Source organism: Sturnira hondurensis, unplaced genomic scaffold (genome assembly GCF_014824575.4).
Source record: "Sturnira hondurensis isolate 20B ecotype Veracruz unplaced genomic scaffold, ASM1482457v3 Scaffold0013299, whole genome shotgun sequence".
Classification (NCBI taxonomy): Eukaryota; Metazoa; Chordata; class Mammalia; order Chiroptera; family Phyllostomidae; genus Sturnira; species Sturnira hondurensis.
The window spans coordinates 3,382,722-3,396,214 of NW_028085930.1; the positions used below are offsets into that span (position 1 = coordinate 3,382,722).

Sequence of the window (13,493 nt, forward strand, 5' to 3'; positions counted from 1 at the left end):
AACTATGAATTTGGGTTTGGCCAGTTAACTACTCCCCTTTCTCCTCTCCATAACTCAAAGTTTGAAAATGTTATTTCTAAGACATATCCTCCTCTTAGTAGCAGCAATATTTTGGAAGGACTAGTTAGTGATGTGTCAGAAATTAGAATAGAGCTTTTAATATTTGAAGTTGAGGGGAAGGGAGATATAAGGGGACTAAATGGTAATGGAAGACATACAATAAAATTTTTAAAAAATATTTGAAGTTAGGATTCTCCAACTGTATTTTTACTTTTCTTAAGTATAGTGTCAAAGTCTACCATCTTTCTCATGGACAGCTGGGCCATTCAACTCTGTGAGTTTCTCCTTCATGAATGTCATGGATGTGGTGATATATCACTCAGATCCCTTTCAATGAAGGATTGCTGTACCAGCTGTTGGAAGTGCTTTGACAGGCAGCATTCAGCCATCAGCCCCTTCAAGGAGATTAGCTTCTCCCATGGTCAGTCTTTCAGGGCTAGCCATACTCAATGAATAAAGTTACAGAAAATAAAGGCCTTGCCACCTCCACCCAACATTCTCACTCTGAAATTTCCTTTGAGGGGCCAAGGCAACCATTAGCCTTGCGTCACACTTTCATTCCTCCCTCTGTCAACTCCTGCTTCCTTCTCCTTATTTCAGCAGGAGGTGATCTTAAGAGTACTTCCCAATAAACATCCTTCACAGTAAACTCCATCTCAGATCTGCTTCTCGAAAAAGTTGATTTGAGATATAAACTGTTCTCATATTTTTTCAACTTCTAAATAGACACTTTTTCGAGCAAGTTTAGATTCACAGCAAAATTGAGCAGACGGTACAGAGATTTCCCATATATTCCTTGCCCACCATAAACACAGCTTCTCCCACATCAAAATCCCACACCAGAGTGGTTCATTTGTTAGAACTGATGAACCTATATTGACACATAATTATTACACAAAGTCCATAGTTTATATTGGGGTTCAATGGTTTTTGACAAATGTAAAAATGACATGTTATCCAACATTATCAACAGTTACGTCAAGAATTTCTGCCTTATGTCCCTGACCATAGGCCCATTCTAATTAGGGTTATTAGGTCTTCTTCCTCAATTTTTTTTTAGTTTATATGCTGATCACCCCTCACTATTGTCACAACAGAAAGTGACCTTTGTCCAGCACCTTAGACCCTGAAGGAGGGAAAAATCACAGAGGTGGCAGAGTCTGGATGAGTAGGGATGGGGTGTCATGACTAGAAACAAAACAGCTTAATTCATGAGGAAGGACTTGCTGCGTTTAAAGTATGATCTCCTTTTTAATTATTTTATTTTTTATATTAAACATGCTCCTTGTGAAGAGTAAAAATTGCATAGACAATTTTAACATGAAAAGTAAAAATTTCTCCCAATCTGAAGCCCTAATCCAATACCTCATTCCAAAGTTAATCAGTAACTGTGATTAATGATTTCCTCTGTGTTTGTTTTTGAAAGATTGGTTTTAAGGGACAGATAATTCTGGCTTGAGACACATTAAGTTGAGGATTATGGTGTTTTATCTTGGTGGCAATGTTCCAATAAACAGCTGGGTATTTTTAAATAGGCATTTAGAGAAGTGAGAACTAATGAAGTTTTTTTTTCTGCGTTGTTAATGGTATGAGGGTGAAGGAACTATGAAAAATAAGAGGGAGGGAAAAAGAGCACAATTCTCAATCCTAGGTAACACCCACATTTCAGAGGTAGTCAAAGAAGGTTAGCCTCTTGAAGGAGACAAAAACAATGGTCAGTGAAGTTAAAAAAAAAGTTGGGAAATGCTTCTGTGTTTTAGTGACATAAACTCCACTTCCCTGTGAAAATGCAATGTATATACAGTTGGCAGCCAATGTTTCTTCCAGCAAGAAAACTTACAGGGAACATAATTGCATTCTGTGCGGTATTTCACTGCAGAACTTTCTGCTGCTTGCTCTTGTTCACCAGTCTCCTACCCTTAGTTTCTATATGTTGGACTTTAGGCCTCATGTCTATGTAGACATGAGAAAACTGTAAGCTCTCCCCATGCCTCAGCTTTCTTTTTAGTTCTGCTCTTTGGCCATTGTGAAAACCTCTCTCCTGTCCTACTGTGGTCAACTTCTAAACTGACCCTCAATGATCCCCAAATACTGGTATTTATACCCTTGCATCATTTCCTTCCTGTATATTTGGGCTTGGCCTAGTGAGTTGATTTTATGGCATAGATGAGGATGTCACTTACATTATTAAGTTATAAAATATTGTAATTTGCTAGCAGACTCTCTCTATTGCCTCTGGGCTTGAACATTTTAAGTAAGCAGCCATGTAGTAGAGGCTAATGTGGCAAGGAACCGGACACAGCTTCTAGCTAACAGCCAGCAAGGAACTGAGGCTCTCAGTCCAACCGCCCATGAATAACTGACTGTTACTAACAACCCAAGTGTGAGCCTGGGAGCTGATCCTTCTCCAGTTGAACTTTCAAATGGGATTAGAGTCCCCAGATCAACACCATGATTGTAGCCTTAGGAGAAACAGTGAGCAGAGGACCCAGCTCAGCTGTACCCAGATTTTTGACCCACAGAAACTATAAGATGATATATGTGTGTTATTTGAAGCCACTAAGTTTTGGAGTAACTTGTACACAGCAAAAGATAATTTTAAACACACTAAACCCATAATGTTAGTTGTCTCAGAAGTGTCCCAAATTTCATGTCAGTGTGCAGGAGTGCAGGAAGGCAAGTTCAGGAGAGACATGCTGAGGCATGAACCAGAACAGTGATGGGGAATAGAGAGGAGGCAGGACCAGCTGGATTTGATCAACTGGATGGTTGAGGATTAAGGAGAGGAGTTGACATGGACTCCCAGGTGGAGAGTGGGGATGTTCACTAGAGTGGTACACAAAGGGTGGGCTGATGGGGAGAAGGTTTTGCATATTATTATTACCTGTCTTCAAGTTAGAAAAAAGTTTAGTTTCAGACTTTCCTCTTCCGTTTAAAAGCAGAGGTATTGGGAAAGTGTGTAGGGGATATATATAAACTAATTTTGAAGCTGGGTCTTGGGTTCATGAAGATATACTCAGCATTTTACAATTCTCTCAAAATTTGTACACATTTGAAATTTTCTGTATAAATTTCTAATCATAAAAGGTGAACAGCTAGATGATTATTTAAGTCTATGCAGAGGAATAAGGGGGAGGGGAAAAGAGAGAGAGAATGAGAGAGAAAGAATATATATTAATGGTAACAAGCAGAAGAAGAAAAATAAAATAAAATCAGGACAACTGAAAAAAACATATAAGAGAAGGAGCCTGGGAAATCCCTCAAGTGAAGAGGTAGTAGCTAGAGCTTTTAAGGCGAGCATGTGACCTTGTCCACTGAAGGCCCTATGACTGCCTGAATTCTGAGTTTCAAGGATAGTCCCACCCTCTGGTAAGATGCTTAGGTCATCTCATGGGTAGAGACAGTAGCAGTATCATTTAGAGCAGGGTCATTGTAGAAAGTCATCTGCAAATTAGTCAGGCAAGAAAAGTGCAAGAGACCTGCCCCAGATAATGGATGTGGCTAGGGAAAGCATCTAAGTATGTACCAGTAGGCTGCTGAGGTACAAGACTGTCTTCCACCTTGGCCTCACTGATTGAGGAAAGGGGGCTGGGGTGGGAACAGAGTGGCCAAGTGCATCTATAGACCTTCCAGATGGAGGTCTGTGAGCCAGCAGGCCTTCTTTCTAGTTGGAATTGACAAGATACTACCCTACAGAAGCTAAGAAGAAGCAGCCAAAGACTATTCCTAATCCCACTGACTTCTGGAATAAGGGCCACCCAACTGACCTTCCTTGTCAGCCTTTTATAATCCCAGAGGATGGGTGGGCAATCTGCAAATAGCTGAATAGTTGATTTGAATAGCTGGGATAAGGCAAGGGTAAAACAAAAGCTGACAGTTACCTATAGACTTGGATTCATGGTAGGAAGTCTGCATGATCAAATAAAATATAGAATCAATCATAGTACCTAACATACAGAACAGATTATAGTTTTAAAAATCACTTATGGGAATGAGTCTATCATGTATTTTTCTGAGACAAGGTCAGTGCTTTCCTCTCAAAACCATGATGGATCTTGCAAAGGTAAAGTGAAAATTCCTTACTAAACTCAGAGACCTACTGAATTCCACTACCACTCTCCCCCTACCTCTACTCTCAGATAAAGAGAGCATCTAGAGCCCTGCAACTGAGTCCCTGCCGTGACAAAAATACATTCATAGCAGTGATGTGTTGGTAAATATTTAAAAAATGGATCTCAGTGGCTAAAGTGGAGAAGAATCCTTGATTTAGCATTTTCCAATATCAGCGGAGTAAATCCTGTTTCCAACCTGCCATCAGAGAACACAGTTGGGAAGACAACTGCACAAGTACCTCTTACAAGCAACCCATCTTCTTCAGGTCTCGGCGAAAGCACCATTTCTTTGAAGTTGCCTTTCTAAGGACCCTCAAACCAGTTGGGTGTCTCCATTATGTGCCTTTATAGAATCCTGTGCTTTTTCAAAGCATTTATAATAATTAGTTATATAACTAGTGATTACATAATTAGTTTATTATATAAGTAGTTATTACACAAGGTGAGACCCAACAAAAACCAGAATTATCTTCTGGAGGGCAGGCATATTGTAGTACAGGCTTTCCCTACTAGGTGAGTGTTCTAGAAACCAATCTGTATTGATGTACCAGCTGACATTGTTGTGAGAGGCTATATTAGGTTTCAGTGAATTTTTTTTTGAAGAGTCTTTGAAGTGTTTGCCCATTTTATGATGGGTGATTTATGACCACACCTGCATTGAGTGTTCACCAATTTTTGACCAAAAATGGCACAAACCCCATCTCCCACCCTCCCTAGTGACCTGATCTTGCCCCAAGTTACTTTTTTTTTGTTTCCCTAGATGAAAAGAGTTCTCAAAGGGAAATGTTTTGCTGATGTAGAAAAGGTGAAACAAAAACTGGCAGAAGTACTAAAAGCCGTCAAAATCGACAAGTTCAAAAACTGATTGAAGGGTGAAAAAAACCATCTCAATAGGTGTATTGCATCAAATGGACAGTACTTTGAAGGTGACTGAAGTTGAAATATGTAAATGTGAAACTTAAACACATTTTTTAATAAATAAATTTTGTTTTGGGGGTCCCTCCTTGTATAATTAGCTGTTTAAAGCTTTTACCCTCTACTAGAACATAAATCTCTACAAGGGCAGGAACTGTGTCTGTCTTGTTCATCATTGTCTCCCTATCAGCCAATGTGGTACTTTACATATAATAGACATGAAAATATATTTATTAAATGAATGAAAGCATGACATATAGGAACTGCTCCATTCCAAGGTTCTCCTAGCCTTCTGTCAAGAAGAGAAATCCCTTTTTCAGAATTCACAGTTCACCTTGGTCTCAGCTTCTGGAAGGCACATGCGGATACCCTAAGCTTCACTCTTTCTAGTGGGAGGCCTCATGTACTTTGGTCTCATGTTCTCTTTCTAGTTCTAGATGTCTGCTTATGGCATATGTGCTCAAAGACCATTTATTTAAAAGAATCATTCAGTGCTTTAGCCTTAAATTAAAAGAATCCTTTTAGCAGTGAAAATTCACTATAATTATTTTAATAGTTTTCATTATTGAAATATTAATATTAGTGTTTTAATAAGTCATTTCTCTTCATGGTATGTTGTAATTAAATGCAAGTATTTTATAGCTTTGGAAGTCAAATACAAAATTATGTTTGTGGTACTGTTCAGTTTCTACAAACAAATAGATTGAAATGTATAATACATTCAATATTTTTTAGTTTTGAAAACATTTTTAGAGACCAAGTTCCAACCTGGCTTCCTGCAATGTCTGTGGTCTTTGTACCAGACTGGCTGAGAGGTAAGGCCCAAGTCAGCCAGGAGATGATCCAGTGACTCCTGAAGGTGAATGACCAGCTTATCTAGTGTATCACGGAGTATCAGAACAAAGGCCTGGTGAATGAGTGTGTCCCATACTAGCATGTGTTACTTGGAAATCTTATTTGTTTGGCACCATTGCCAGGATCAACCCAACCAGTCCTTCAGAATTAATGGAATAATCTTCCAGCCAGCTGATGTGAAGAGTAATTGAATGTAATCCATTTCCTGTGAAATGGAGACAGGATCTTTACCAACTCAACTGCTGCAAACATGAAGGAAATCCTTGTGGCTCTTTTGAAAGAGTAAGTGTAAAGAAAGCCACTAAATTAACTGTATTTCAATGTAAATATTTATTTTTAATAATTAAGCTGATTCCCCCAGTTAAGTAGTCTCCAGGTGTTTTCTCTCCTGAAATAGGTGTTTGGATAATAAAGATATTATGGGTATCTTTAAGTCTACCTTTGTAGTTTCAACCTGAAAAGGCAACTGAGCAGGTGCTTGGCGATCAGTAGGAACTGGTGAGACTCCTGACTGAGACCCTGCCAGCTAAACATGTAACTGTGTTCTCCTTTCTCTCAGTTTGTAGTTGTGGACCCCTCGACTGCTCTTTCTGGATTGCTGCGAAATAAAGCTTGCCTTTCCACAAGATTGATCGTGAGGTATAGAAATTTTTATGTATTAAGTGTTCCATTTCCTTTTCTAGGAAAACTGTAGAAACTTAAAAATACAGGTAACAAAACTATTATCACTGCTAAGAAAATTCATAGTAATCCCTAATTATTATCTAATATTATATAATGATAGATGATGTTATAGGGGAGGGAAGGACAAATATCTTTTTTCTTCTAGTCTTTTAATACTCTCAGCTAGGCTTCTATAACAAATGACAAATTAACAAAAGAAAAGCATACAAACCCTGAACGATGTGGCATTATAGCTTGGTTGAGTGTTAACCCCCAAAGCAAAAGGTCCCCAGTTCAATTCCTGGACAGGTCACATGTCTAGGTTGCAGGTTCCGTCCTGACTTGGGACCATGTAAGAGGCAACCAATAGATGTTTCTCTCCCTCTCTTTCACCCTTCCCTGTCTCTAAAGGCAAATAAATAAAATCTTTAAAAAGAAAAAAGCATTTTTTTCTCTGACTATAATAGTGTGTTTACTATAGAAAATTTGGAACATGTCCAAAAACAGAGAAAATAAATATTGTCTATAATTCTAATACCTCGAAAAATCTACCATAACATTTTGTATAGTTTCTTCTATTGTTTTTGTTATTCATATCATATAGTTCATTTTTTAAAAATTTTACCTATCTATCTATTTATTTATTTATTAGAGAGAGAGGAAGGAAGGGAGGAAGAGAGAGAGAGAAATATTGTGTGAGAGAAACATTGATCAACTCCCTCTCACTAATGCCCCAACTGGGACCTAGCCCACAACCCAGTTATGAGCCCTGACTGGGAACTGAACCGGTGACCTTTTGCTTTGTGGGATGATGCTCAACCAACTGAGCCATGCCTGTCATGACTCATATAGTTCAATTTTTCTCCATACCACTCCCCCCAATATAGTTCAATTTTTTAGGAAAGATGAAATCATATGCATGTTTAGTTTTGGATCCTGTTTTTTTTTGTTATTATTGTTCTTAGATTTCAGATATAAATTGGTACTCTCTCTGCCCTGGCTGGTGTGGCTCAGTGGATTAAGTGTGGGCCTGCGAACTAGACCATCGCGGTTCTATTCCCAGTCAGGGCACATGCCTGGGTTGCAGGCCAGGTCCCCAGTGGGGGACACATGAGAGGCAACCACACATTGATGTTTAAAATAAAAAATAAATAAATAAATTGGTACTCTCTCTTTGAAGGGCAACTAAAAATCATGATATAAATTTTAAATCTACATATACTTTGTTACAGGGCAAAGTGGGATTTGGCCACCTGCCACAATATACAACCATAAAACAGATTGTTGGGGAAGAGAAAAGGTTTTTATTAACAGGGTGACCAATTTGGGGAAGCTGGGGACTCCCCTGCTCCAAACTATTCTCTTCTGCAAACCACAGAAATCCCTTTGTTCCCCAAAAGACTGAAATCCAAATCCATGCTCCAAGACACCCTTACTCCATTCTTATCTGTAGTCCAAGGCCACTACATGGATGCATCTCTGTCTCTCCAGCTCCAGGCTCTCTCTTTCTGGAGCATGCATTTATGAGGCCAGCATCTCCATTGCCCTGTCACAGCTTCCTCCCTCTCCCACTGCCAGGACGCACTGCTAGATCACTGAAGCCTGTTGTGGGAAGGCCTCAGTCTGCTGGGCTCTGACATCCAAGGCTGCTTGTGCCCTTGGGGCTGAGGAATATTCCCAGCCTGTGTCTATGTGCTGCTCTTAGGGCAAGTGTGGGATCCAAGAGCCAAGCCATGTGGTGCAAGACCACAGCATTCTGCTCAAACCCACCACTAGCGAGATGCTCCAGACCATGTGGGCAGAGCAATGCAAGAGCCCCAGTGGGGGCCTAGTGTCTGGTGGGTCTGACGCTGAAAGAGTGCTCATCCCGTACATGGGATGGAACCTCTGCTACTGGCTTCTGACTATGCAAATGATGGGAATGCACAAAGGGAAGGGCTTCTATGAGCCTTTTGTTTCAAATCTTTCCCCCCAAATCCTACATGCTGTGGGAGTGCCCAAATTCCAAGCCAATTTGGGCCAACATCCACCATGCGCATCAGCCTACACTATGTCTCTGTCCCTCCCCCTGCCTCCATGATCCAGAAGTGGGTAGAAGGATTTTCTAGCTGTGCAGGGGCACAGTGTCTCTGCCTGGGGTGAGGTGTCACTTTGTTACACGTGTGTTGTGACCTTTTCATCCCTGCACAGGCTCTGTGCAAGCTGCCTCTGGCCGTGTCATGCATACTGCCCAGTTGCTGGGGCAATGGATGGCCACACTAGCTTGTTTACTGTTTGCCACCTGAGGATTTGGAAAGGCTGTTACATGGTTTTGGTTGCAATATCAGTGGGCACTTCCCAACCCCTTCTGAGGGTCTTTTTGGGGAGTGTAGGCTCTCACACTGCTCCCAGCTTCCTGCCCATGCTCCCCAGTGATCTGGCCAGACCTCTTTGTTACACTTTGATCCAACAATTCAATTTATTCTCCCAATGTGCCCCATATGCTTGAAAAGATGGATGTATAAGAATTATTTATTTATTTATGATTTTTTTAATTTTAGAGAGAGAGAAATAGGGAGAGAGAAAGAAAGACATCGATTTTGTTGTTTCACCTATCCACACATTCATTGGTTGCTCCTTGTATGTTACCTGACTGGGGATCAAACCAGCAACTTTTTAACTGTGAAAGGCCAAAGATAACCTAAATGTCCACATTGGCAGACCTAGCTAGGCCTAGGAGAAATGGAAAATCACCAGACAAGAAAACTAACTGTACTGTGGGAAACTGTAGCCTGGGAAAATGCCTGCCTGGGAAGCTGCCTGTTGACCCTACCTAGGACAAACAGATGCCTGGCTAAGACTGGGGCCTATCTGATATAACAGGATGCAGCTTTAACTTGAGCTTGACAAGGTGTATCAAGAAAAATGGCATCCAGAAACCAGCTCTAGCCAATCAGACTCTGACACCCCAACCAGCTACCCTTCGAGGGGGTTTGCACTTAAAAACCCTGCCCTAAGAACAACTGAGTGAGTCTTAACCTTCCATGGTTGGCTCCCCAACCTCCCTAGGTTGCTCCCACTTTCCCCCATGAGTCCTAACCTCCCTTGGTTGGCTCCACTTCCCTTCTTATTCCCCACTAAAAAACCCTGCTCCTTAGCTCGCTGTGTCTGTCTGGTTTCTTGAGTGCCTCCGGCCTAACACACATGTTACATTCATACAACGAAATACAGTCAAACCTTCGTTCTCAAATGTCTTGATTCTCAAACAATTCAGTTCTTGAACAAGTTGTTCACAGAAAAAATGTCTCTGTTGTCTAACAAAACTTTAGGTCTCAAATCTCTGTCTGACAAACCCTTCACACTGTACTCTGTAATCAGTCACACGTCTGTGAGGCAACAAACAAAGGCGATTCGGTTTTCGGTTTTTGAACAAATCACTTCTGGAACAGTTTTCCAAAATAACTAACTTCAAGAACTGAGTTTCCACTGTACTATTCAGCCATCAGAAACACAGTAGTTATATATAAATTACTGTTATTAGAAATAAATATACAGGACAAAGTTAATATATGCTCTGTCATTTGTGTAAAAATTTAAAAAGTGTGAAAGAGATATTATATACCTTTATGCTAATATGGGCATAATATTTCTGAAATCAGACATTAAAAATCTGTAAAAACGACTCTCTTTGGTCTCAGCTGCAGAAACAAGATGACGAAGGGGACATCATCATTTGGAAAGCACTACAAGATGCACGTGCTGTGTCATGGCTGTGGTACAAAGGCCTACAACCTTCAAAAGTTCACTTGTGGCAAGTGTGGCTACCTGCCAAGAGGAAATGTAACTGGAGTGCCAAGGCTAAATAACAGAACACCTAAAAATTGTATACTGCCCATTCAGGCATAGATACTATAAAGGAACAATACCTAAACCCAAGAGGGCAAATGTTGCAGTATCCAGTTTATTTTAAAGAGTTCAATTAGTCAGGCAATCAACATTCTGGTTTAAAAAATATGTAAAAATGGTTCTGCTAGGGATGGATCTGGGGGTTTGGAATGTGAGGAAGGTTTTGTATCACTTGCATATACCCTTTGCAATGTAATGCTCTTTTTTTTAACAATGTGCATGTATATTATTTTTTAATTAGAAGAGGTAAAGTATTTTTAAAGGGACCTGCAATTTTAATATTTGGAAATATCCATTGTTAACATTTTGATATATTTTCTCCCAGTCTTTTCCTGTAGTGTGAGTATATGTATGTGTATGGATACATACATAGCCATGTATACATATACCAATAAGAAACAACCCTTAAGATAATGTCAAAATTGCTATCAACCTATATGCACAATCTTGTAGTAATTTCTACCATTTACTATTATCTTATTGTGATATTTTCATGTCAATATTCTTTGAAAACAAAGAATTTTGAGTGACTATAAAAATGTATACACACATACTTGTGTATGTATGTGCATCATTTATGCTGTTTCTTTTTTCTTTTCCTTTTTGACTAAATAAGTAAAGCTATGATAAATATCTTTATACATATTCAATTTCATTAATTCTATTTATTTTTTTCTTAGAGTAGAATTACTTGGAATTAAGTATATATATATATATACATTATATATATATATATATATATATATATATATATATATATAATTTTCTAGAATGTCTGTACCAATTTATGTCCCAGGTGTGGAAGAGATCTCTATTTACTATCAAGTTGATTTTCCAAAATGAAAAGTTTTATTAAACTTTTTCATTATAAAATTAACATATACTAAATATACAAATTCAGAAAATATAGGAGTTATAAAAAGGGAAATAAAAATCACTATTCAGAGATACTTACCATTAACACTAATGTATGCATCCTGGTTTTTCCCTAGTATATGTATATTAACCTGATTTTGTTCAACTTGATGTTTCCTTCCAAGCTAACATATAATACAGAGGCACAGTATCTTTTTAATAGATACATAGTAGTCTATTATAAGGATATGCTATAAACGGCTATGACAGATTGGGTTCTCTGAGAGGCAGACTCTGAAATAAATTTTAACAGGCAGGATATTTACTAATGTGTCTCCTTGGTATCGACATACTTGGAAAGCAGGGGAAAGATGCTGCATTTAATAGAGAGAAAAGTTAAACTGGCATGTAAGCCCAGTGAGAGCCTCAGCTGACCTCAAAAGGAGTTCTGGTGATGGAATGGCCCCTCAGCAGTATATCAAAGTAGACTGAGATGGCCAGGGCTTTTTATACCTTGGCACTAATTAGTTACTGACTATGGACTATCCTGGGCAGGGGCGTGCCTTGCTGCAGCTGAAGCAACCCTTAAAGGACCTAATAGCCTTCCTAGAAGTTGGGATAACAATCCTTCACTACAGAGAGATCTGGGCAGCATATTACAGTGATGACTATAGTCTACTTCTTGCTCTATTCAGACACTCTTTTTCATATTTGTTCTGGGAGCAGCAACACCATGTTAGAGTGGCATCTTTTCTTGTGGGAAACCATTAAAAGGAAGGTTAATAGGATAAACTATAACTCCTACAGCAAGTCTCAGGGGCTATACCTGATACACATTGTCTCCCTATTCCACTATCCATTCTAGATTCCTCTTATCCTCAGCTATCAACTCTGTTGGTCTCAGAGGCTTACCTGATAGCATGACCCTCATCCTGGTCATCCTATTCTTGGGCTGGCATTGCTACTCTTGATCATTTATTGTCAAAGCTGGACACTCTTTGGACGTGCACCAAAAGGTGTCCAATTGGATAACCTGAACGCCAAACATATTCTTCCATGCCTCCACTATGTAACCTGTGCCTGAATGTTGACTCCTCTTTTGGCCTGCTGGTCTCTGGACTCAAATAGCACAAATAGCTTAGGTTCACAGCCATAGTGTGTAGCTCAGCAAAAGTCTTTCTATATTCCCCTGGTAAACTTGTTTTCCCTTTGAAGACCAGTACCTTCAATCCTGTAGAGCTCAGAGTTGGGAGACAATTTTTCCAACTCTCGTGTTTCTGCACATCTTGTGAACAGACACCAAAAGCTTTTGCTCTGAACTATCATTCCAAGGATGTTTGCATAGTGAACAGCCTTAGAAGATAGATTTGTTGTCTCTTTACAGAACTAAGAGAGCTTTGTTTACGGTCCAGTAAAATAATATCTCCCTCTGGGGAAAAGTTTGGGCAGATTGTTTGATATAAGTTTTGTGTTCTCTAAACTCAGAGTACCTCAGCTACGATGCAAACCCACTGCATGTACAGTGTTTATCTAGACCACTCCACATCTTCCTCATGGTACTTGAATAACAAGGGAAATCAGTGTAAATATAAGCCTCATGCTGTTTGCTGCAGTACGAGCAACAAAGTCTTCTGATTCTGACCCAGGAGTTTCATGCCTTCTGTCAGCAACTGTAAAAGTGGCAGACTACTTGCCAGCTTACAAACAGGGTAAAATATTAGACCCTTCATGGTTCTCGACAATTATGTCATAACTAAGTATTGAAGAATTAACACAACCCTAGGACAAAATTATAAATGTATATCGTTATCTATTACATGTAAATGAGAACTGTTTTTTATTCTCCTTTCTGAGATGGAAGAGAACATATTTGCCAGGTTAATGGTTGCATACCATGTACCTATGTTACACTCACCTACCAAAGATACCACATCTTGTATCTTTTTCTGGAAATCAGTCTCATTTTTCAGGGAACACGCTGATGAATAAAATGAAGGTATGATGGGGATCATCACCACTCCTGCATCCTTTAGATCTTTAACGTGGCACCAATTCCCACTATTTTCCCTAGAAATACTGTTTTTTTTAAATTTATGTCTAAGCTAGGGGAGAGGGCAGTTTCAGAGTCTTCCTGTTGACTTCCCCCTT

The 13,493-nt window shown here is 39.4% G+C and overlaps 2 pseudogenes; both read left to right on the forward strand.

The window, feature by feature from the left end:
- Positions 1-5,868: 5,868 nt before the first annotated feature.
- LOC118997486 (SS18-like protein 2) lies at positions 5,869-6,214 on the forward strand (annotated as a pseudogene).
- A 4,081-nt stretch (positions 6,215-10,295) lies between these two features.
- LOC118997504 (60S ribosomal protein L37-like) lies at positions 10,296-10,554 on the forward strand (annotated as a pseudogene).
- The last annotated feature ends 2,939 nt before the right edge of the window (positions 10,555-13,493 follow it).